Below are 23,965 nucleotides of genomic sequence, written 5' to 3'. Positions count from 1 at the left end.
TAAACCAAACACATTTTCAAACTGACTTCTTTTGAGAATGAATTTTTACTAAAAACATATTCACTTGTTACAAAATCAATTATTTCTTAAAAATTATTAATAAATAAAACTTGTAAACGAAAGGCACAAAATCTATTGGTTTCATCTAATGTCACTAAAATATTTAAATCTAATTATTGATAATCATTGTATGCATACTTAATTTTACTCCAAAACATTGTGCTTCAGTATAAGATAAAATATATATGCATGTATTACTAATATAGAAATGAAAACTGCATCATTCATTTTGTTCACGGGAATACTTTATTTTTAAGTACAAAAATAAGATTTTTTTAATTACCTTCTTTTCAATTTATTAAAAAGTGATCTTGCTACATTTCTCAGCATTTTTATTTTACTCATAGTTTTTCATGTATTTATCTTAAAGATACAAAGCTTTCAACCCGATCAGATGCTTGACAAGTTAATGTCTCAATTTATTTTAGTTCAGTTTCTTTTCAGCACTCCATCTCACTTTTCAGATTTTGAGTTAAAAAACAATGTGGAATATATTACTTACCTCTAATTTATCATTTACTTTTGTTATAGTTTATTTTTACTGAAGTATTTGCCAGATTCTAAGAACAGAATTAGGCTGCTCTAATACCCAAAGTTTAGCTTGCTGCTAATTGGCCAAAGCACCCCTATTGATATATGCCAATCAGACTGCACAAATATTATTTGTAGGCCAGAGTATGGTTATTCTAGTGGACAGGCTTCTCAAAACCACATATTACCTTGTATCTAACCCACTGAAGAGAAACCAATAAAAATAAATTCAGGGAAATATGTATAATTACTTTTCTTGTGTGACTCAGTGAACAGCAATGCTGGAGAGACCTTATTTTAAGTTTGAATACTGCTATTTGAGTATTTGATCATAGTTTACTTCTCAAACAAATATTCCTATGTCATTGTTTTATGAAAAGCTACTGCACAGAAAAAAATTTAAAGACTCCTTGATGGTATCTAATATGATTTCAAACGCTTTACAGTATGTGTTTTCATATGCCGAAATAAATCTGTTTTCCTTAGAAAAGAAGAGCTACACACTCCACAGGAGTGTGGTTTCTCTCCAGTATGCGTTCGCTTATGCTGTAACATTTGTGCCTTCTGTCTAAAACAAGAGCCACATTCTTCACAAGAAAATGGTTTTTCTTCAGTATGTGTTTGGATGTGCTGCATCAAATTTTGTTTTTGTGTAAAACATGCATGACATATTTTACAAGAATATGGTTTCTCTCCAGTGTGTGTTCGCATGTGCTGTAACATATTTGCTTTCTGTGTAAAAGAAGACCCACATTCTTCACATGAAAATGGCTTTTCTCCAGTATGTGTTCGCATATGTTGCAACAAAGTTGGTTTCTGTGAAAAACAAGTATCACATATTTCACAAGAATATGGTTTCTCTCCAGTGTGTGTTCGTACATGCTGTAACAAATGTGATTTCCTTGAAAAAGAAGAGCCACATACTTCACAAGAATATGGTTTCTCTCCTGTATGAGTTCTCATATGCTCCACCAAATGTGCTTTCTTGGCAATGGAAGCACCACATAAATCACAAGAATACGGTTTCTCTTTAGTATGTGTACGCCTATGTAGGACCATTGTTGAATAGTCTGTGAAAGAAGAATTACATACATTACAAGAATAAGGTTTTGCTCCCTTATGTGTTCGCATATGCCGCATCAAATGTGATTTTGATGAAAAAGAAGAGCCACACACTTCACAAGAATATGGTTTTTCTCCTGTATGTGTTCGCATATGGTTCAGCATAGTTGATTTCCGTAGACAAGAATAACCACATACTGCACATGCATGCATTTTGTCACCCATGTGTGTGCATAAGCTACAACAAATATGCATTCGCTGAAAAAAAGCGTGACATCTACTTCAGCAGATTGTTGTAAAGTGGTTAGGATTAATATATTTTTTTGTTTTACATAAAATTTATTCTAATGTTTTAAATCCTAAGTAAATGAAATAATTCTGAGAATGTAGTCCAATATACATTACTTAAAAATATCTTTGAATGCAGGTCTATCCAATACTCATTATTTTCTCAGCCACTAATGAGATCTAAACTTCACAGCTTACAATAAGATATTTTTTCATAGTTTTCAGGTATTTTAGATACCTGTACTATTGAATTTATTATAAGGTCTATGAATAGCTTAGTAGTATGTCTTATGAGACATATTCTAGTTAGTATTGTATTAAAAAAAATGACTAGAAAAAAGAAATATGCCTATTTGAAATGCAAATGTTCTTTCATTACATTTTTGCCACATTCAAATTGATGAAAGAAAGACTAATACAATTCACTTATGATTTCTCTCCTTTGACTTTGACATCAATAAATTTCCAAATATCTTTTCTGGGAACATTTTCATATTTCAAGTCATGAAAATCCATTGCGACCAAATCATGTTTTTTGGTGAAACTCTGCAAACATAAAAAAAAAGTTACATTTAAAGAAATAATATGACCTTTAATGCTATACATATTTTTGCACAAACAAAATATTTTTAAGTGTGAAACAGGAGTTGATATAAATCTTTAAAGGGTCTGTTACAAATATGTGAAAAAAATATATAATTTGAGACAATAATTACTTTTATTATTATAAAAAAAAAAGGGTCGAAAGAGAAAATTCTGTTTTATCGCGCTTTATATTGTCGTCTGCTCTCAGTGAATTTGTAAAGATCCGGAAAAAGAAAAAGAGAGAGAGAGAGAACATACGAAAATACAGCGAGGGGACGCCTATAAACTGTAAAGAAAGAGAGAGGGGGAGAGAGAAGATATGAAACTAGAGAGAGGGAAAGCTGCAGGCATCTGCCTCGCATGTTATTGAGCGAGTGACGCGAGAGAGATGCAGGTACATACAGTGAGAGAGGGGGCGCCAAAGAGAGAGACAAAGGTATACCATTAGAGAGAGGGAAAGGAGCGGCGCACGGTGGCGAGACAGTTACGATATAGCAGCCGAGGAGGAGAGTCAGGGAAGCGACATTGTTGGCGATGGTGACGGCGTTTGTGGTGCTGACGATGGCGAAGAAATGAACGATATATTTTGATGACAGAGAAAACGAAAAAAGGCGATAATGAGGAATGACAATGTATCCAATGGATGAAGGAATGAAATTGTTTCAAAAGAAAGGAATGCGACAGAAATATTTAAAACCCGGCGCTGAGTGAGTCGATTGTTTATTTTTCTCTCTCTATATCTCTCTCTCATATATGAAAGCAACTACAAAAACAAAAACACAAAAAGGATATCCTTCCATTTTGGAGTTAAAAGCAGACGACATGGTGTGAACTGTTTATTTCTTTTGCGCGAAAATTCTCTCTTGAATCTATTTCAAGTTTGTTTGTTCATCCAGTTACATATTCTCTTTTACTTTCGTTACAATATATTTTTATATATGTAAATAAAATTGTGTTAATTTTTCCATTGGCCTCGGTATTGTTACTTGGATGTGTTTTTCCTGTCTTGTGTTTATAAATGTCTTTCGAAAAAATGGATATATCCCTCCCGTACCTAAAAACCCGGGAAAACTAATTTCTTTTAAATAATTTTTTTTATATTTTGTGTTACGACCTTTACCCCTAGACATTCCGGATTGTAACAGGTCAAATTCAAAATTTGTCTTAGCTTCATGTACTCAGTGGAAAAATTGAATTATGCATATTCACTAGAAAATGTCCAAAATTTATTAATTGAATTCAAAATTTAATATTAGTTGCATTTCTAAGCTGTTAATGAAATGAATGAATTTCTTGTTTTCACAAAAATCTATAAATTCTCGAATACAATGTTATGTTTATAATATAATGTATATAATAATAATTTCCAAAATGTAATAATAATATTATTTATGTTTACAAGATAAATACATTATTTTATATAATATTTTTTAAAAATTGTGAAACTGCATTTAGCAAAAAATGCAATAAAAAACACCTATTTAATAATCTTAAATAAATACACGTTAATCATACATCGAATAAAATAAATAATAATAATGAATACATAAAATAAATAAAATATTATAAAAATCAATAAATAGATAAAACAAAATGAAAAATAAAGAATCAAGGTTAAACTTCAGCAAAATGCATAGAGTGAATTAAATTAAAATTCAAAATAAACGTTTACCAATGTATGTAATATAAAATAACTAATGCTAAAGCTCATGAAAGTTAGAAAAAATAATTCACTGAAAACAAAATACATATATATATATGCAAATATATATGCAGGTGTGTGGGTGTAAGTGTACATGCATGCATGTGTAAGTGTGTACACATGCATTTTTACATTAGTATGTAATTAACCATTAACATATATTTTTTAATCAGTGAGAGTTATTTTTCTTTAGTCGTTAAAATTTAAACATCAACTATTTTAATAAGATCGCAGAAAATAAATAAAAAGTAGTTATAAATATAAGATTAAATATTAAAATAAAAAAATAATACTGAATATCAAGCAAGCCATATATTAAGATTAAATAATGTAATAAATTTAAAACTTGTATAGAGTGTACATATAGGGGGACGAGATGACATTTATAACAGAGTACACAGCAATGAGGAGGAAACAATTACTTGGGGAGTTCACATTTGTAATAGAAGGCTGAGATGTGAAGAGAGATGTGTAATAAACAGTTCTTTAAACACAGTGAGGAGATTCATTATCGATGAGGGGGATACAGTCAACACTTTGGAAGAGGGATTCATATAAAGTTCATTACACAATACGATGGGACAACATGATGATATATAATAACAGAAGACATTACTTTTTGAAATGACGAATGAAGACAAAGGCTTACATAACAATATGAAGACATTTATTTTCCAGCTGGTAATGAGAATGGTGAGAATTCGATGCCTGGCAGAATTACTATATTGTCTCATCTTCCACCCCTTTGCTTCCAAAGGGAACTTAGGCTAACTCTTTCTCCAACTCAACTTAACTTGAACTCTAACTCCTTGATGTCTCGAACTCCTCTGAACTCTTTCACTAACTTCATTGCATATATTGATTCTATATTTCTTTGTGACACTAGAACGTGGCCAAACGTGCATATGCTTCCAACACGTTTTCTGGTAACACAAAGAAAATTCCTTCATTTCATTATCTATTATTCCTGCTTCGACCCAAATTAACCAACCCAACTTTCTGTTTACCACATTCTTTTTGTTTCAGAAGTTATTCTAATTTTGCATTTCTCACTACAATGGATAATTCACTGCATTTCTGGAATCGCATCTAAGTAGCAATAATGTATTCATTTTTACTATGATCAATATAGTCAATTCCAGCATTTTCTTTCAATAATAATTATTTTTGACCTTAATTAATTCATTTCTAACTAAAAACTAGCTGTCCCCTTCAATATACAACAAAACAAATAAATTTCCAATTTCTGTGAAATTCATCCATTTTGCAATCACCCCAGTATGCACATCTGAAAATTAAACACGTCTGACAAAGGGATATTTAGTAAGATATAACAATATGGATACTCCTGAACACCCGATGCAAGGAAGAACCCAATACATGTAAAATATTATATATATATTGTGTGATTGAGGTGAATCTGCATATTATTCCATCATCATAAGACAATTTGCTTTGGTTTTAAAGATGATTTTCTAAGAAAAAATATTTTATAAACATAAATATACATTATTTCAACTGACCCAGCTTCTACATCTACTAACCCAAGAACTCTCAGCCATTTTTTTCAATGTGACCAAATCAACCAAGTTTTCCTATATGGTCCAAATTTAATCTTCAGATTCATCATGATGGATTTAGTTTTGACAGGATAATATATGATAATAGATTATTGATTGGCATGGTACCTCTCCATATTTGAATAGATGAGCTTTGGTCATGCACAGTCACAGAACTAGCACATTTACAAATAAAATGATGTAAATGACTACTTGAACAAAAGTATTCAAGAACCCATGGAACAGATCTCACATGAAACAGGTATCTCAAGTAAAGACTAGGTGACCCTGAACCAAGTGAAAACAGAGGTGAAAAAAAAAAAACAGATCACAACCTCCATATTTAGGACCAATAACGGCAAGCAAGTGTCCTTGTTGAAATCATATAGAGACAATGGGACACATCTTTAGTGAGTGCAGGAATGAACTTGTACTAAGATTTGATAGACATCGATGCCTAATGCTGGATCGAATACGGACAAAAGATATGATTATAATAGTAACTTCAAAGTTTTCTCTTTTGATTTTATAGACGAATCAGAAATAAAAATGATTTTGCAGGTTTTATCTGTTGATGAAAACATTGAGAATTAGACGTTCTGTTAAAATTTAATCAGAATCATATATAGAATTTTCTGAAAATAATGACAGTTTTACCCAGTATGGATAAACTATATTCAGAGTGTTTCTTTTCATTACATTTTTATAAAACCTCCATACAAAGTATCCCTGTGACTTATGTCCCTGATAGTAGCCCCTAAATCAAAAGTGGCACTGCGCCTTGTTTGGGGTGAAAATGTAATAAAATAAAAAATTTTAAAAACCTGCCAAATGTTTATATTATAGTTATTCAAATGTAAAATAAAAACCCAGCTTGCAGTATAAGAAAATGTTTGGAATCATTTTTTAATAATATTGTCATTTGAGAAGTCACATAAATTTTAGGGATTAATATTTTTAAATGCATTATCAATTGCCACCGTTCTTGCACAAATATAGAAAAATAAATCATGCATAGAAAAGTGATGTTCAACCTGCTGATGTTTACATCATTGTAAAATGGAATATTACTTTATGGTCACTCCTATGTAAATAATACTCACCTAGAATATAGAAAACAATCTTTTATAATACCAAAGTGTACTTATATTTAGTATATCTATAAAAGTGAGAGAGTGTGTGTGTGTGAACACTTCTCAACACATCTATTCGAGTTTTTAATCTATAGACTTGAAATTTTGTATATAGGGCATTCAAACATGTGGAAAAAATTTTTAATCCATTTTCATCAAGAAAAAAGAGCAGCTAAGGAGTCAAAACTAAAAAATTGGTACAAGGGAGTGATTGGATTTTTATCTTTTTGCAAACTGTTTCACAAATGCGCATGCTTGAATTGTTCGCATGACAGATTACTTATGTTAAGAATAAGTACGTTTGAAAACACTTTTAAGGACTGTCAAGCTAGTCTAATGGTTATAGTACTTGACCTACTACTTTTAGGTTTTGGTTTTCATCTCAGCTCAAGTATTTTGTTTACTTACAAGTGAACAGTTTAGAAAAAACATAATACTCACATGCATGTGTCTCAGTTCATGTATTAATTAAAATATAATATTATGCGAATTTTACAACCAGACAATGCCATGCATAATCTTATGCAGAAGAGGTAGGTAAAGCAAAAAGTAGAAAGAACATGCAACCAAGAAAACAAAAAGTAGTAGTGAAGTATATTTAATAAAACGTCTCTTTCATTCTAATAATTATTATATATGTATTATTATATATTATCTAATTTTATATCTCATGTATAAATTGTTAATATGCATACTGCATATTATTTGTATTATTATATATTGTCTAACTTTATATTTGATGTATAAATTGTCAATGTGCATACTGATTATAATTTGTATTATTTGAATTATTCAGATTACTTTTCTCATCTCAGATTTTACTATCACAACATTTTAGATGATGTAACTTCCAATCTTCCTCAGGTGTATCTGTTGAACTTAGAAATCTTCCTGGAATTTTGAATGGAACCCTTTATTTAATCCACCAAAGTAGTTTTCACTCATTTCATCAGCCGTAACCAGGTAGAAGTCTTAAGTAATTGGCAATAGTATCACACTGAGAAGAGAACTTTTGACATCCAGAAGGTTATAACTTAGAACTGATTTTTACTTAGTACTTTATCCATTGCACCACAGGTCTTTGTATATTGTTTATTTGGCATATTATTCAAACTGTGTAGTTGAAATGTTGGAAGCTTGTTTGGAAGGTCTAAAGAAATTGTTGAGGTTTTTTTTCATAAAAAAACGTGTTAACAAGTGTTATGTCCAAGAAATTTGATTAAATAAATTTGAAAAATGCTAGATATTTGTTTTGGTAGTGTTGGTATTTGTATTGCAGAGAGGTAAAGGGATTGAAGTTAATTACATAACCAAGCGAATGCTCATGAAGTTGATGAAAAATTTTCACAGCTGTTTCTGTTCATGAACTACAATATGATTTGCATAAAGATAGAAAGATGAGTTTTATGACAGGCTTATTACAGTAATTAGAAAGGTTTAGGAAATGGAAATGTTTGTTTTATCAAATGTGAAGTGTTATAGTGAAAAGATCCCCTGGTAGTTGTGACGGTGTCAATAGAGGTGAACAATTTAGTGATAAGAATGCAGTGGACAAAGGAATTTTAGATACCATAAAAAAGTCTGTTTGCACTGCTTTGAATTAAAGAAAAAGACTATGAATCTAGTACAGCAAAAGCTCAGGCAGATTATCTGTTGCTAAGAAAGACAGAAACCTCTTAAGTAATGTGAAAGTAATTGACTTGGTAAAGAAATTGTAACACTGCATAAACCAATCGTGACTTCACATTAAAAAAAGCTCAGATGGTATAGAGAAATTTTATCCTCAAAAGAAAAGTGTAGAGATTGAATGAGGAATATGTGAAACACAAGTCTATAGAGCAAATTATAAGGCATTCAATTTCTAAATCCACTACAGAAAGTGTGGAAGAACCATGTGAGAAGTTGAAGGACACACTGTTCAAGATAAGATTTGACAAGATGACATTGTGGTGAAATGACATAGTTGAAAAGTTTATCAAATAAAAGTGTTAAAGATGGAATAAGTGAAGAAAAGATTTACTGAATAAGGATTTACTTGATGGCAAACGGGACAGTAAAACAATACAGTACATAATAAAAACAAAAGTCATAATTTTATTAAAAAACAATACATAACATAAATCATGATTTCATTAAAAATGTTTTGCCTGGAGAAAAGATTTAAAGAAAAATAATAAAAATATAGCCATGTTTTTAAATAGGATTCATTTGATTTCATTGTTTTCACACACTAAAAATAGTAAAACAACATTTTTCTTTGTTTTAATTTGTCCTTAAAAATGATTCTTTGAAGTTTAGCAAGATTATTAGAAATGTAAGTTGTTTGTAAATAAGTTCATTCTATACTTGTGTATTGTGGACAACATTTTTGTCTCATTTATTATTCAAGACATTCCATTTTTAAATTAAGCCATCTCCTAAGGTCCACATTTGAGAACCGTCATTGTCCTTAGCAAACCACATCTGTGTACTGCTTAGGATGTGATTAACAATTATCAATCAGAACTTAACTGAGCTCTCAAGTTAATAAATGGTTGTCCTTCAACAGTGGAATCGTGAGTGGTTAGCCATCTTAAGTGCATAACTACTATGATTTGAGATGCAATGCAGGCCAGAGAAACTGATCTAGTCTGACTATGGTGAACACCATTTTACTCACATTTTCTGACATAGAAGGGCCCGACAATATTTTTCGGACACTTTGAAAAAAGTACTTCAAGGTGGTTACTAGTGCTAAAAACTTTTGGGATTGTAAGTACTTAGTTAAAGAGTGAAAATTCACTACTAGTGTAATCATTTTTTAAGTTTGACTTTGATCATTTTAGTTTTTTATGATTTTTGCGAAAACTTGCACAACACTATTTTTTGAACATGACAAAAAATCCTATTTTATTAAGAGCTATGTTCATGTATATGTTGCTGTATGCAAATTTTATGCTTGTACACTTAGCTGCCATCATTAGAATCAATTATCTGTTCTATTCTACTGGCAAAACAATTAAGTTTAATGAGGTAAAATGCATTCAAAAGAATTCGTTTCTTTGGCATGGAAGAAGCGGGAAGATGGCCTCAGCATCAGAAGGATTGCTATTGATTTGAAGCTGTCAAAATCAATAGTCGAATATATGCTGAAGACAAACTCCGAGCAGAAAAAGAAGAGAGGATTGCAAAGATCAATTGCCAAGAGGACTGAAAGGATAATGAAGAGGACTGTGACATGGCTTTTGATATCTGGAGAAAAAGTTACAGCAAGAAAAGTGAAGGAGAAATGTGAATTGGATGTAAACGTCCAAACAGTACAAAGAACGCTGCATAGGATTGGTTTGAAGTATGGAAATGCTAAGAAAAAATGACACTAACAAAAAAACATAAAGGAGCAAGACTGGAGAGTGCTAAAAGGTGATTAACAAAGCATGTTGACTTTAAGAAGGTTATATTTACTGATGAGAAGCATTTCAAGTTTGATGGGCCTGATGGATGGTGTACATGGTCGAGAAGGGGGGAGCCTGTAGTACTGAATAAACGACAGATGGGAGGAGGAGTTATGGTTTGGGGTATGATCTTTGCTAATGGAAATATATGGTTGGAGTGGCTGAAAGGACAACAGAACAGCGAAAACTACAAACAGTTACTGGACGAGAAAGCCCTACCAAGGATAAGAGAGATGGGGGAATGATTTCGTTCCACAGCAAGACAATTGCAGCATCTATGTGTTAAAACTCATGAAAGAATGGATGGCTAAAGTGAATATGACTACTTTGGAATGGCCTGCAAAAACCCAGATCTAAATTTAATGGAAAATGTTTAAGAAATGCTTGCACAACTTGTCTATGATCGACCTGAAATAATGAAAGAGGCTCAACTATGGGAACAAATACTAGATGCCAAAAAACAACTAATAGAAACATGTACAGATGTTACTGTGCATATGTTTGATCATTATGAAGAGAAATTGATAAAAGTTATTGAGAAGAAAGGTGATATTACAGACTATTAACAGTTTTTCAACAATGTCCGAAAAATAATGTTGCGTGTGTTTTGTAAAAAATGATGAAAAATAAATATTTTTCCTTACCTAATCGATTTTCTTCCATTTTTATTACAGGTATTGTCCTTATATGTTTATGCTATTCTATTGAAGGAATTTCGCCACTCTATGGTACTCAGAAATTCAAATACTAAAGTATCCGAAAAATATTGTCAGGCCCTTGTACCTAAAAGAATTATCTTACTGACAATTTACTTGAATAAAAAGTCAATAAAATTAATACTTAGAACAGACATCTTGTTTATTATATGTCAGGTATCATCTACCAGACAGAAAATGTTTTGCAAATCTCAGATAAAAGACTATCATTACTGCTAAAAATCTAACAACCCTGAACATTCTAGAACTGTCCAAACATTTTTCAACATTATAAAAGTGACAATTATATTTTACTGTCTAATTCTTCATTTCAGAATTTCAAAAGGATAATTAATATTGTTATAATTTACTGTTTTTCATGAATTTTCATGAATGGTTTAAATAAAATCAATTGTTTGCAAATAATGCTGAAATCTACTTCACTCTAAATAATTCACCTGAATAAAATGATTGATACCAGTAAATTAGGATATTACCCAGTTTATTTATCCTTGTAAATAGTGTAGAAAATGATGCAACAGTTACGAGGGGTGTGCAATAAGTAATGCCCCTGACCCACTTCCAGTTGTCTGATATAGCTGAAATTTTGCATGTGCAATGATTTATATCTCTACGGGTTATGTGGCAAATTACAGCTCTGAACTTATTGTAATTTCTGTATTACAGGTGTTTGAACTGAGTCAGGTGTGAAATGGAGCCTGTTGAATGTTGAGCAGTGATCTGGTTTTTGTATTTGAAAGGAAACACACCACAGGAGACTTTTGATGAAATGAAAGAAACATGGTGATAATGCCCCATCATATGACCTTGTAAAATGCTGCCATTGTAAATTCAAACATGGCCGGAAGTCTGTGGAAACAGCTCCCAGACCTGGTCCCCCCCTTCTGCCATTGATGAGGCATCTGTCCGTCAAGTTGAGGCTGCCATTTTGGAAGATCAGCGCATTACTATTCGCCAAATAGCCGAAGATGTCAAGATTAGTACAGGGTCTGTGGAAACTATCATTCATAAGCATTTGCATATGCATAAGGTGTCTGCCAGATGGATTCCTAGGTTGCTCACACCATTCCAGAAGCGAGAACATGTTGAGTGCTCAAGGATGAATTTGGAAATGTGCCAAGAAGATGAGTCTAAGTTTTTCAAAAGACTGATTACACAGGATGAAACCTGGGTCCATCACTATGATCCAGAGACCAACGCGTAGTCAATGCAGTGGAAGCACTTGGACTCACCACCTCCAAAGAAGGCAAGGGTGCAGCCCTCCGCTGGCAAGGTCAAGCTCACAGTCTTCTGGGACCAGGACGGAGTAGTGATGACAGATTTCCTGGCACAGAGTACCACAATTACATGAGCCTATCATGCTTCACTTTTGAGGAAATTAAGGGAAGGTGTCAAAATCAAGAGGCGGGGCAAGATCAGCAAAGGTACCCTCCTCTTGCAGGAAAATGCTCCGGTCCACAACTCGCATGTCGCCAGATCAGAAGCACGGGTGTGTGGTTATGAAATCCTCCCTACTCTCCTGACCTTGCACCCTCTGACTTTCACCTCTTCCCAGCCATGAAGTTGTTTTTGAAAGGAAAGCGTTTCCCAGATGATGCAGCCTTGATTTCTGAAGTCACGTTGTGGTTGGAGGACCAACCTGGGGTGTTCTACAAAAACGGTCTCCAGATCTGCATCAAACGATGGGAAAAATGCATAACTCTAGGTGGTTCCTACGCAAAGAAAGATTAATAACTGTGCCGAGTTTTGTTGCTTTACTGCTATGGGAAGTGGGTCAGGGGCATTACTTATTGCATGCCCCTCATATTGCAAAGATGAATCTAGCCTTCTGTTTCTTGTATTTTTATAAATCTAAACTATATATATATATTTCAAAGTAGGAGGAAGAGGTCACAATTCTTACAGAAACCATTACTTACCCCTTTTTTATTTTATGGGAAACATTTTTTAATCAATGTTGATAATCCTTTTGTTTTTTATTCATCAATTCCATTATCAATTCATAAGAAATGTGTTAAAAATCTGAAAAATATGAAGAAGTACATCCATCAAATGTTTTAGAGAAAACATCTCCAAACAAATTCTCAAAATAATGACTCATGTAAACTATATTTTGAGTCTTTCTAGTTCAAAGTTTTGTGTGGTCAGAAAACTTAAAAAATGCACTTTGGTTAGGTTGTTTTATGGCATATCAACCTTTTATGGATTATTTAAATGCTGAATCCAGGCATATTTTGTTTCTGAAAGTTTTTGATGAGGATTAATAATTTGATTAGTCAGTTTACTATTCTCATCTTGGTTTTTAAGTATATAATGTTTTTATTGGTATATCAGCTGAGTACTGACAACTTGCTGTTCTCTGTGCCAAGCCCACCTCTTTTTCCCAGGAATGTGACATTATTGAATAAAATGCACTTAAATTTGAAAATTGAGAAATAAAAAAAGTATTGCAGTACTTGTAATGAATATGTACCCAGAGATTTTCAGTACTTATATAGTCACTTCTGCACAAAAGCTCAGCAATCAGAACAAATTGTTTTTCAAGTTTTTTTTGCAAATAATTTATTTAGGAATAACTGATTGTTTTGTTTTTTTTTAATTGTTCTAATATTTCTTTTCAAAGAACACAAAGTGTGAGTTTATTTTTTATTTAAATGAAAGCGGACAAAGTTTGTTTTGTAATTTTTTAGATAAATGAATGGAAGTGTACTTTTGGAGTGAAATAATCCCATCTTGTAAATGTATGCACGTTGGCTATACTTTTACTATTTACATTCAAACAACTACAGAAACAATGTTCAATAAATTTAGAAACTAGGTAACAAGGGCATCACACTCTATGTTAAAAATAGATTAGATAAATGTTCTTAACATTAGGAGGGAGAGGGCTTGTTAACTATTCTGTACCTTTACCTGATGCACATATAAACACTGAATGAACTAGTTTGTCACCTTTAACAGAAACCGATGAACAAGCACAGCTTGTTCCCACCACTATTTTACTTATACTAGTCTTGATGAGCTATGGCTTCTTTCACAAAAATAAAAAAGAATAAGGCATAGCCATAGAGGCTAGTACAAGTGAGGGCAAGAAGGAGCCCAGCTCCTTCTTCAATTTCTGTGGCATGGGTACAACAGTGTACTCTGAGTTCATTTGGGCATAGTTTCTGATAGTGAATAGTGTATGACCAAAATGGATATAAAAAGAGAACTATTGTTTTTTTATACAAAAAAGTATAAATATATGTGAAAAATTTTCCATCTATCCTACATGAAAACAGCTTGTGTTTTATTTAATTCTATGTTATGAAGTATTGTTTTGAAATACATTATATATAGTAAAATACAAATTCTCACAAAAACTATTTGGACTTCTTAATTTGCATATTTATTTCATAAACAGCTTTTAATATATTAATATTCTGTTATATATAGTTGCAATTTTACATCGTCATATTTTAGTGGCTAGTGTAACATTGGTTCCATTGACATACGACCATCTTTCCAGGAGTGACCTCCTCTTTTTTAAAGTGGTGAGGTTAATCCTCCCAGGCATTACAACCTCCTTTAACAGAAGGGGTAATATAGTATCTGTTTTCATGAGATCATCTTTCCAGGATCTCTCTTCTCCTTTTTTATCAGGTATTGCCATTATATCATGCTCTCAAACATTACCTTCTTTTAGGAGGTGATCCTCCCGGATATTACCTCCTCTTTTTTCCACATGGTACCAACCTTCTTTGATTATATTTGCTGTTGAGAGATGGGGAGGGGTACCTATACTATCTTCCTTGTTGTCATAATATACTCCTAGCAATTAACTCATCATTTTAATTTCATAGGTGGTGGTGCATTCATCATGATACCATCTTCTCAATTATTACTTTCTCTATTAGGTGTCAGTATACTAAATTTTTTACTATGATATAATCCTCCAATCCTAGAAAAAATATGCAACTGATGGAAATGTTCTTTTTAGTAGCAATACACATGAAAAAATTAAAACTGCTTAAAATATATAAATAATGGTATGTATAGAAATAGCTTGATGATCTCAGGAATAACCTTTAAAAATTTTTTAAATGTGACCAAAAATAAGGAACTTATAACTATTTTTGTATTTCGCACATTTGGATATTTTTCCGTTTTTAAAACCATATGAATTTTGTCACATATTTTACACTACCTTTTCAGTAAAAATGCTATATCTTTGTAAAAACAAAAGCAAAATGCTATATCTTTGCAAAAACAAAACAATGACATTTGCCATATAAATGTACTTTTGTGCAAGGAATTCGAATATGGAACTGAAAATCTCCAAAAATTAATGGTTTTCAAGTAATCTGCAGTAAATATACATATGTTGCAATGCTATAAAAATGACATGTATGCATTAAAAAAAGATAGAGATTCAAAGTTGAATTGTAATGTATTTTATATAAAAGCTGAAATTTAATATTAGGACTGTTTAAAAATGAATATATTGTAAAATTTCTTTGTATGATTGTAGATTAACACCTGATAAATTATCCTCACCCAAAATATGCAATTATCATGTTTTTAGACAATTTACATATGAATACACTGAAAACGACAAAAATATAAATTTAATATAAAAATTTACTGTAATCTTAGATTTTCAGTCTATTCTAATTTTTAGGTCAGTTAACCATTTTATTTTCTATGGAAAATAAATCATGTGCATTTTTTTAAAAAACCAATTATGTGTTTTAAAGAGGGTCTTTGTAGGTGGAAGTTGGACTTAGAGTTATTGGTGGTAGTGCTAATGGCAATTATGTGTAAACATCCTGAACACTTGGCAAAAAGAAAAAAATCCCTTATTTTAGAGTGGGGGATAAGTTTCTCATATAATATAAACTAATCAACCATTTCCAGGACATGGCAACATTTAAGAGCAATTAATTTATTTTCTACGAGAGGCAAATCATATGCATTTTTAAGGAGTGTAGAGTCTTTTTTATATGATTATGTATGGTGTTTAGACAGTTTGTACAATAGGGGGGTGCTTGCACTTAGATTTATAGTTATTAGCAGAGTTATGAAAGGGTTTTTATTTTGAAGTGGGGATCATTCAGATTAGAGTTAGTGATAGAATTAAAACATTTTATGGTTGTGGTGGAATGTATCATTCAGATTTAAGATTAATGGTACAACAGGTTCAAGGGAGGCATGTTTGATAGGTAGGCTTGTCACTCAAACAGAAACTTTAATTGTTGCTTATTACCAGTCATGGCATTTTTTCTCTCCTCAAAATTTGAAAAGGTCTGGAACCTTTTTAATTTTTGTATTTTAATTTTTCTCGCCTCATGAAATTAAATATGATTGAAATGGTCTTCACATCATAGCAAGATATGACTATTTATATAAAGAATAATATATATATATATATATATATATATATATATATATATATATATATATATATATATATACTAGCTGTACCCGGCCACGCGTTGCTGTGGCTCAGTTTGTTAAAATGGAACACATTTCTCAAGAAAAATTGCATTTTGTTCGCTTATTTACTTTTATTATTTTTTGCAATTTTTTTAATCAATAAAAGTGATTTTTCCCCCCCCAAAAAAAAAGATTAATTTTTTACCATAAATTGTTAGGTGAAAGTTTTTTTTCAGGAAAACTTGCACTTTTTTTTTAAAGAAATTTGGCAGTAAACGTTTCTCTTTGGAAACAGAATTTTTATTATAAAAAGAACAGATGAATGCTTTACATGAACACTGTAAATAGTTATGTGAATGTAGAGAAAAGTTTGATTCTTTTTTTCATGAGAATGTACAAATTATTTTTTTTAACAGATGTTCAGAAAATAAATAGAAAAATACTTCCATCATTAATTATGCAGAAAATAAATAAGATGTTGATTTAGTGTTTCAACATCATGCTTATAAATTATGATAAAACTTGCTGAGTATGCACTGTTTTACGGTTGTTGTAAAAATGGAACAGAAACTTAAATTTTGCTCCATTTTAATCTTTCTTAATTTTTTAATTGTGCGCCCCCAAACGAATATAATCAAAACAGTAACATTCAACAATTGTACTTTATGTATATAAAACACAAAATATTAAAAAAAAAAAAAAAGAAAAGAAAAGTTAATAACGAAAGGGAAATAATTCCATTTTTAAACGAAAAAGTCAGTTTGGTATATCTTTTTGTTATTTTTTACATAAGTCCAACTTTCACATTGCAGTTAAGTCTGGCAAACTTGTTAATTTTAAATTTTCGATATTGAAGTTTACCTACTTTTTATTATAAAAGTTATGTAAACGTTCATAAACATATTAATGGGGAAAAAACAGTTCATGAATATAAAAGAAAACTACAGTCCATTAAGTTCAAATAAAGACTGTTGATAAAACTTTAATTTAAAATTTCGGTATTGACGTTAACCTAACTTTTATTATAAAAGTTTTTTTTATTTGGCCTAACTTTTATTATAAAAGTTTTTTATTAAAAAAGTTTTTTATTATAAAAATTTTTAAAGTTTAAAAATTGAAAAAAATTAACTTGTAAAATTCAATTTATTTCATACATAAAAAAAAATGGCTGATTGAACGCGCACCGACACTTTGTAAACACTGTTCATAAACATCTTAATGGGGGGAAAATAGTTCATAAAGAAACAGTCCATTAAGTTCAAATAAAGACTGTTTTAATAAAACTTCTAAAAAAATGAAATAAAAAGGGTTCATTCTATACAGTTTTGGTCATCCGTAGCTAAAAATACATTGGACGTCACTTCCGCCAAATGGCTTTGTAAACAAAGGAAGACGAAAGGTGAATTTTACCCGATGTTTATGGTTCCAAACACACTATCTGTCCACTCAGTTCGATTACAATGAAAAAAATTAAAAAATAGCTGCCATAAGCATTGCATGAGCACCCTCATCACTAGGTGTATCAGAATTTGGGGGGAATTTTTGATACCACTCACACAAAACTGCGAATAAAATATAAAATACTCATAATTTCTCCTTTTAAAGTGGGTTGTTTATTTTCTTTATGGAATATACTTCCAAAATAAACTATTAAAGTTGTTTAAAAAATAATGGAAATATTATTTTTCATTTTTTAAAAAACAGTGTTTACAAAGTGGCGGCGCGCATTCATGCAGCGATTTTTCTTACGTATGAAATCAATTGAATTTTATGAGTTAATTTAAAAAAATTTTTAAACTTTAAAAATTTTTCTATTGGTTCAATTTTTACGATATTTTCAGGGTCTGTGTGAAATTTTATGCTCTTTCCAATAAACCAAATATAATATTTTAGACAAACGTTTTTTTTAATTCACCCTCCATTTTGAAATGTCTATTAAAATTTAAATAATTGATTTACTGACCAAAGTTTTATATATCACAAATTGAAGATAAAAGATCAATAAATAAAATATTCTAATTCAAAACAAAAAGAAGTGTTTTTTGGAAATTTACCTGTAAAGTCCAAAGTATAAAACCTTTTTTAAAAAAAAACATGTTGATATTTTTTAAGTGAAAGCTCATGTTATGCTTAGATTGTCAAGTAAATATCTGATGCTGATGACAATTTTTTCTATTTCATTCAATGTTTTCTTCTTTTAGATATTAAAAAAATTCACTCGATAAAGAAGAAATAAAATATATTAATCAAAAACTTGTGTATTTCATTAAGAGAATTAAAAAAAAAAATCGGTAGAGTGTTTTTTTAAGGCAAAAACTGATAAGTGAATGTGTTCATTTTTCAATGTTCATTGTTAAGAATTTAACCATATTTATACTTATATTTCATGTCTTTTTTAAATGAAATACTTTTTTAAACAAGGATTAAAAAAAACACAAACTCCGATTTTTCACTGTTCAAATAAAGGGAGACAAATATCTGATTTTCTTCAAGTTTATCTTCTGGCGGCTTCGAAGCGCCACAATTAATGTCTCTTTCTATTGCATGCTGTAAACCAAAATTAGTATTTTGGGGCCACCTTATTTTAGTAATACACACGGACGAAAAAACGCTTTGGATAATCACAGATTTCAAGGTAGTTCTACTAAAATAGCCATATTTTTTAAACCAAAGCACTTCAAGTCTTCAAATTACTACTGTTTTGTTTGGAAATGAATATACTTTCAAATGAATTAATAAATATGAATATACATTATATATTTTAAGAGTTTTAAGCAAATAAAGTGATAAAAATGTGAACGTCATAAAATGGCGTTTTCGGTAAGGTTTTGTAATGACCTCCCCTGTTTTCTAAAGGTCCATACCATGATTGTATGAAGAATTTCGTCATGAAATTTGGGAACCAATTAGAAGAGGTGGTGATCTTAATACTGTCAAGTGTCTGAAATATTTTTGACCATTTCTTTTTTTGTCGTGTTATAAATAAGACTTTAATATGACGAGTATTGAACATTTTGAAAAATAAATTCTTCGGACACCCAGTAGTAAGTAAATCAATCTTTTTACTATCTTTATCAATTAAAAGTATTATTTTATGTTGAGTAGGACCGCGGTAATTGATAATTTAAAAGGACCTACCCGAAAAAAAAAATTGTTTCTATTTCTCGAATTTGGTCAAATGAAGTTAGTATTACTAGAAGCAGCAGCAGCAGCAGCAGCAGCAGCAGCTCCAGCCTGTAGAATCAGCAATAGCTCAGCAGTGTATAAACAACACGCGTTCTTTAATTTTTATTCAAGAACGAATTAAGAAAAACATGAAAATATGAATATAAATGTTCTTATGTTTAATTAGCTATTTTGTTATCAGAATAACATTAGTTTAGAACTATTCGGTTTTCAGAATGTATAATAACAACAATCCCAACCAATTCGGCATTATGAATCTGTTGCAATTTCTCACATTTCTCGTCAAATTTAAAAACATGGTTAAAAAACAAAATAAACTTTTGTAGATATATAGCTTGCATGCACTTTTATTCTTTTAATTAGTTTTGAACAGCAAATTAAAACAATGTTTTACTGCGAACAGCCACAAATGTTTTTTTTCAAAATCAAAATAAGTATCAAAATCTCGTTTATACATAGATTCGAAAAAGTTGTCAAAAAACAAACATATAACAAATAAATGTTATCAAAGGCAAGATAAGTTACTTTTCTACCAAACTGGATATATTTTTTGTGTTTTTATTCAATGTAACATGTTTATTCAGCTCGAAAAACATACAGTGTTTACCGATGTATTGAAAAATTAAAAATGGCGCCCGGCCCGACTCTCTTTGACACGGTAAGTTTGAGAAAAGGAGTTAAAAATAAAAAACAACTATACAAAATACTGTTAAAAACTCACCGAATATATGTCAGCCTATCTCACGGTAACATATATTGAGCGAGTTTCTAGCAGTATTTTGTCTACTTTTTTATTTTTAACTCTTTTCCCCAAACTTACCGTTTCAAGAGAGTCGGGCGGGCGCCATTTTAAATTTTCCAAAACATCGGTACACACTGTTTTCAAGCTGAATAAACATGTTACATTAAATAAAAACACTAAAAAATTATCCAGTTAGGTAGAAAAGTAACTTGCTTTTGATAACATTTATTTGTTATATATTTGTTTTTTTGACAACTTTTTCGAATCTATGTGTATAGTAATACAAACCCTCAAAATCTATATCCATATTCTTGAAATTTTAAAAGCAGTTAGAAAACACATCAAACTACAATTAGGAAGCTTTTTATTTCGTTATTTTTTTTTCTACTTATTAAGCGAAAGATATTTTTACAACCTGCTCCAGCGTAGTATAAACGGCCTATGGAATTAACACCTTCAACCTCGAAAATAGAAATCAACAAATTTTTGAACGCTCTCTTTGAAAAAAAGCTCTCTTAACTTCACCTCTAATACAAATTATGTGTGGCAAGTCTCCTCCTAAAACACTCTTTAACCCTAACAATAACACTAAGTTCGAGTGGCAAGCCCCCCCCAACAAAATACCTCTGTAAGCCACATACAAGCATCTAAAACAAACAAACAAAAAATAGATCCTTCCTTAAAGAAAAATACACATAAAAATAAATTGGTTAACTGTCCTAAAATGCTAGAATGGCCAGGAAATGATGAATTATTTTACATTAAATTTTTGTGAAACTAACCGCTCCCCCCTCTAATATTTTTGTTAGCTTTGTCTCTGTCAAGTTTTCAGTATGTTCACACATAATTTTCCTTAGCCCTACAATTAATTCAAAGTCCGAATGGCAACCCTCCCCATATTCTCAGTGCATAGAAACCCTCTTAAAACTACACATAATCATCTTAAAAAAAAAAAAAGCATGCATATTTTCCCATAGAAAAAAAAAACAGTTAACTGCCCTAAAATGCTAGAATGACCTGTAATAGGAAATTATTTTACATTAAATTCTAAAATAATTTGTTTATCTTTCATTAAAGTTTTTCATGGCATTTTATACATAATTTCCTAAAAAGGTAGAATCACATTTTGGAGGGGTGGTCAGAAGGAGTTGAGTGGGGTTAAACAGAAGGTGTTAATCTACAATAATACCAAAGAAATATTGCAATATATTCATTGTTAAATGGTCTTATGTTTAGATTTAAGTTTTTTGTACATAAAGCACATTACAATTCAACTTTGAGTTCTCCAACTTCTTTTCTGTTTATGGATACATGGCATTTTTAAGGAATTGCTGCATATTTATGCACATTTACTGCAGATTATTTGGAAACCATAAACTTTGGGAGATTTTCAGTTGCATATTCTGATTCCTTGCACAAAAATACACTTATATGGTAAATTTCATTTCTTAGTCTTGTGTTTTAACAAAGATATGACATTTTTACTGAAAAAGTAGTGTAAAAATGTGACGAAACGCATATGGTCTTAAAGAGGGAAAAATATCCAAACGTGTGAGGCACAAAAATAGCCATAACTTCCTTAATTTAAAAAATTTAAAAAGATTCTTTCTTAGCTCATCAAGCTCTTTCTATGCATACCAATATTGAAATATTTCAAGCTATTTCAATTTTTTCATGTGTATTGCTACATGGAAGTACACATCGACTAGAACTTTTATAGGTAAGTGATTTTTTGGAATTTATATATATTTTTTTATAATCAAAGAAAGTAAAATTTCGTTGATTTTCATTAAATCTTTTTTAAAGAAAACCGATAAAAAAAAAATATTGCATAATTTGCTATTAAACCTGTTATTTTTTTAAAAACTTGGTCTTTTCTCCTTTAATTGAAAAAAAAAGATTAGGGTTTGAATTACACTCTTCATGTAGTTATAAGCTTCGAAAGATAGTAAGTTGATTTATTCAAGTTCATATACGGCATTTTTAATGGCCGCTTCTGATACACCTTCTGCAAAACTGCCATCAATTTCGAAAACTTAAGTCATCTATATATCTATAAAAGTGAACGTGTCTGTCTGTCTGTCTGTGTGTGTGTCTGTCTGTCTGTGTACATTTCCCTACGCAATAACTCTGTCAATTTTTAGTCTATAGACTCGAAATTTGAAATACCGGGTACTGAGATTTGGGAAAATCGATGTGACGGGTGTCAGCCAGAAATTTGGCTGTTAAGGGGTCAAATTTCAACGATTTGACCTTTAAGAACTCTACCAAACTCCTCTGACAATTTTGGGTCTAGACACTTGAAAATTTAGATATAGGTTCCTTGAACCTGGATCTAACTTAATAAAGTGATTTGAGCCCGAAACTATAAATTTTAAGGGGTCATAATAGGGGTCAAAGTTTTAAAAAATTAACCATTTTTTTTGTTTTTTTGCTTTTTTTTGCACAGCATACACCTCCAAACACCCGAGCAACGCCGGCCACCCCTGCTAGTGTTAAAAAAATCTCGTTACAAAAATCTCATTTCGAAAAATAAATTTTGTATTTTTTTTTATTGTAAATTGGTTTATCATTTTATTGAATAAAATTTCAAAATGATAAATGGAGAAAAAAATCTCGAAAAGAAAAAAAAAACACCTCCTTTTGTTTTTGTTTAAATAAAACTAACTTTAATCGCTTTGTAAAACAAAGGAAGATGAAAGGTGAATTTTGCCAAACATCGATTTAAAATATATAAAAACACAAAAATATCGTCCACGTAAGTAAAAGGGTAAAAAAAAAAAAAAAAAAAGAGTGTAAAAAAAAACAAACAAATAACAAATTTCAACAATTAAATGTTCCCCAAAGACAAGATAAGTTATCTTGTCTTTGGGGGAACATTTAATTGTTGAAATTTGTTATTTGTTTGTTTTTTTACACTCTTTTTTTTTTTTTTTTTTTTTTTTGACTCTTGTAAAAATGCCCTAAAATGAATAGAAAAATGTTGTTGTAAAATCAAACGTTAGCTATTTTTCTAGAAATACTTAAAACTCCATTAAAATCCGATAATCTCTTGCCTTTTTATTATGCTTTAATAACGCGTGAGTTTTTTTTTTTTTTTGTTCACATGCAAAATTAGAACGTTAAACGATTTTCAACATTCTTATACGGACATAATTGTTTAGACGCGCCCTTGTAGTAAAGAAGAACACCAAAAGCCATTAAATTTAAGTAATGCTTACTTTTTGGCGATCTGTTTTCAAGAAAGAAACGATTATAAAACGTATTCATTTAGAAGTGGCGAATATGCAGAAGAAAATATTCAAGATGGCGACCGCAGATGCATGTTCGCAGAAAATTAAAGAGGAGAAAATTTAAATAAATCATTTGAAAATAAGGCCAGTATGTTTAGTGAATATTACGGGTAAGATTATTTTTATTTTATTTAGCAAATTATTTTAGTATTTGTGATCTTCAAGTTGTGTGTGTGTGTGTGTGTGTGTGTGTGTGTGTGTGTGTTTGTTTTTTTTATTCCAATTTCTGCTGACTGTTCTGCTTTCACAGTGAGTCCTCTTG

At 30.7% G+C, this 23,965-nt stretch overlaps 1 long non-coding RNA gene across 1 annotated transcript; it reads right to left on the bottom strand.

Moving 5' to 3' along the window:
• Positions 1-283: 283 nt before the first annotated feature.
• Positions 284-23,743, bottom strand: LOC145302591 (uncharacterized). Its single transcript, XR_013873702.1, has 3 exons — positions 23,632-23,743; positions 12,987-13,089; positions 284-2,487 (listed from the first exon to the last, which is right to left on the bottom strand). It is a non-coding gene; the product is annotated as an uncharacterized LOC145302591 (long non-coding RNA).
• Positions 23,744-23,965: the final 222 nt, after the last annotated feature.

The sequence above is a fragment of the Euprymna scolopes genome, chromosome 2 (genome assembly GCF_053919585.1).
Source record: "Euprymna scolopes isolate OS-2025 chromosome 2, ASM5391958v1, whole genome shotgun sequence".
NCBI lineage: Eukaryota > Metazoa > Mollusca > Cephalopoda > Sepiida > Sepiolidae > Euprymna > Euprymna scolopes.
The sequence above is the reverse complement of the archived record's forward strand: the minus strand, read 5'-3'. Positions and strand labels throughout refer to the sequence as shown.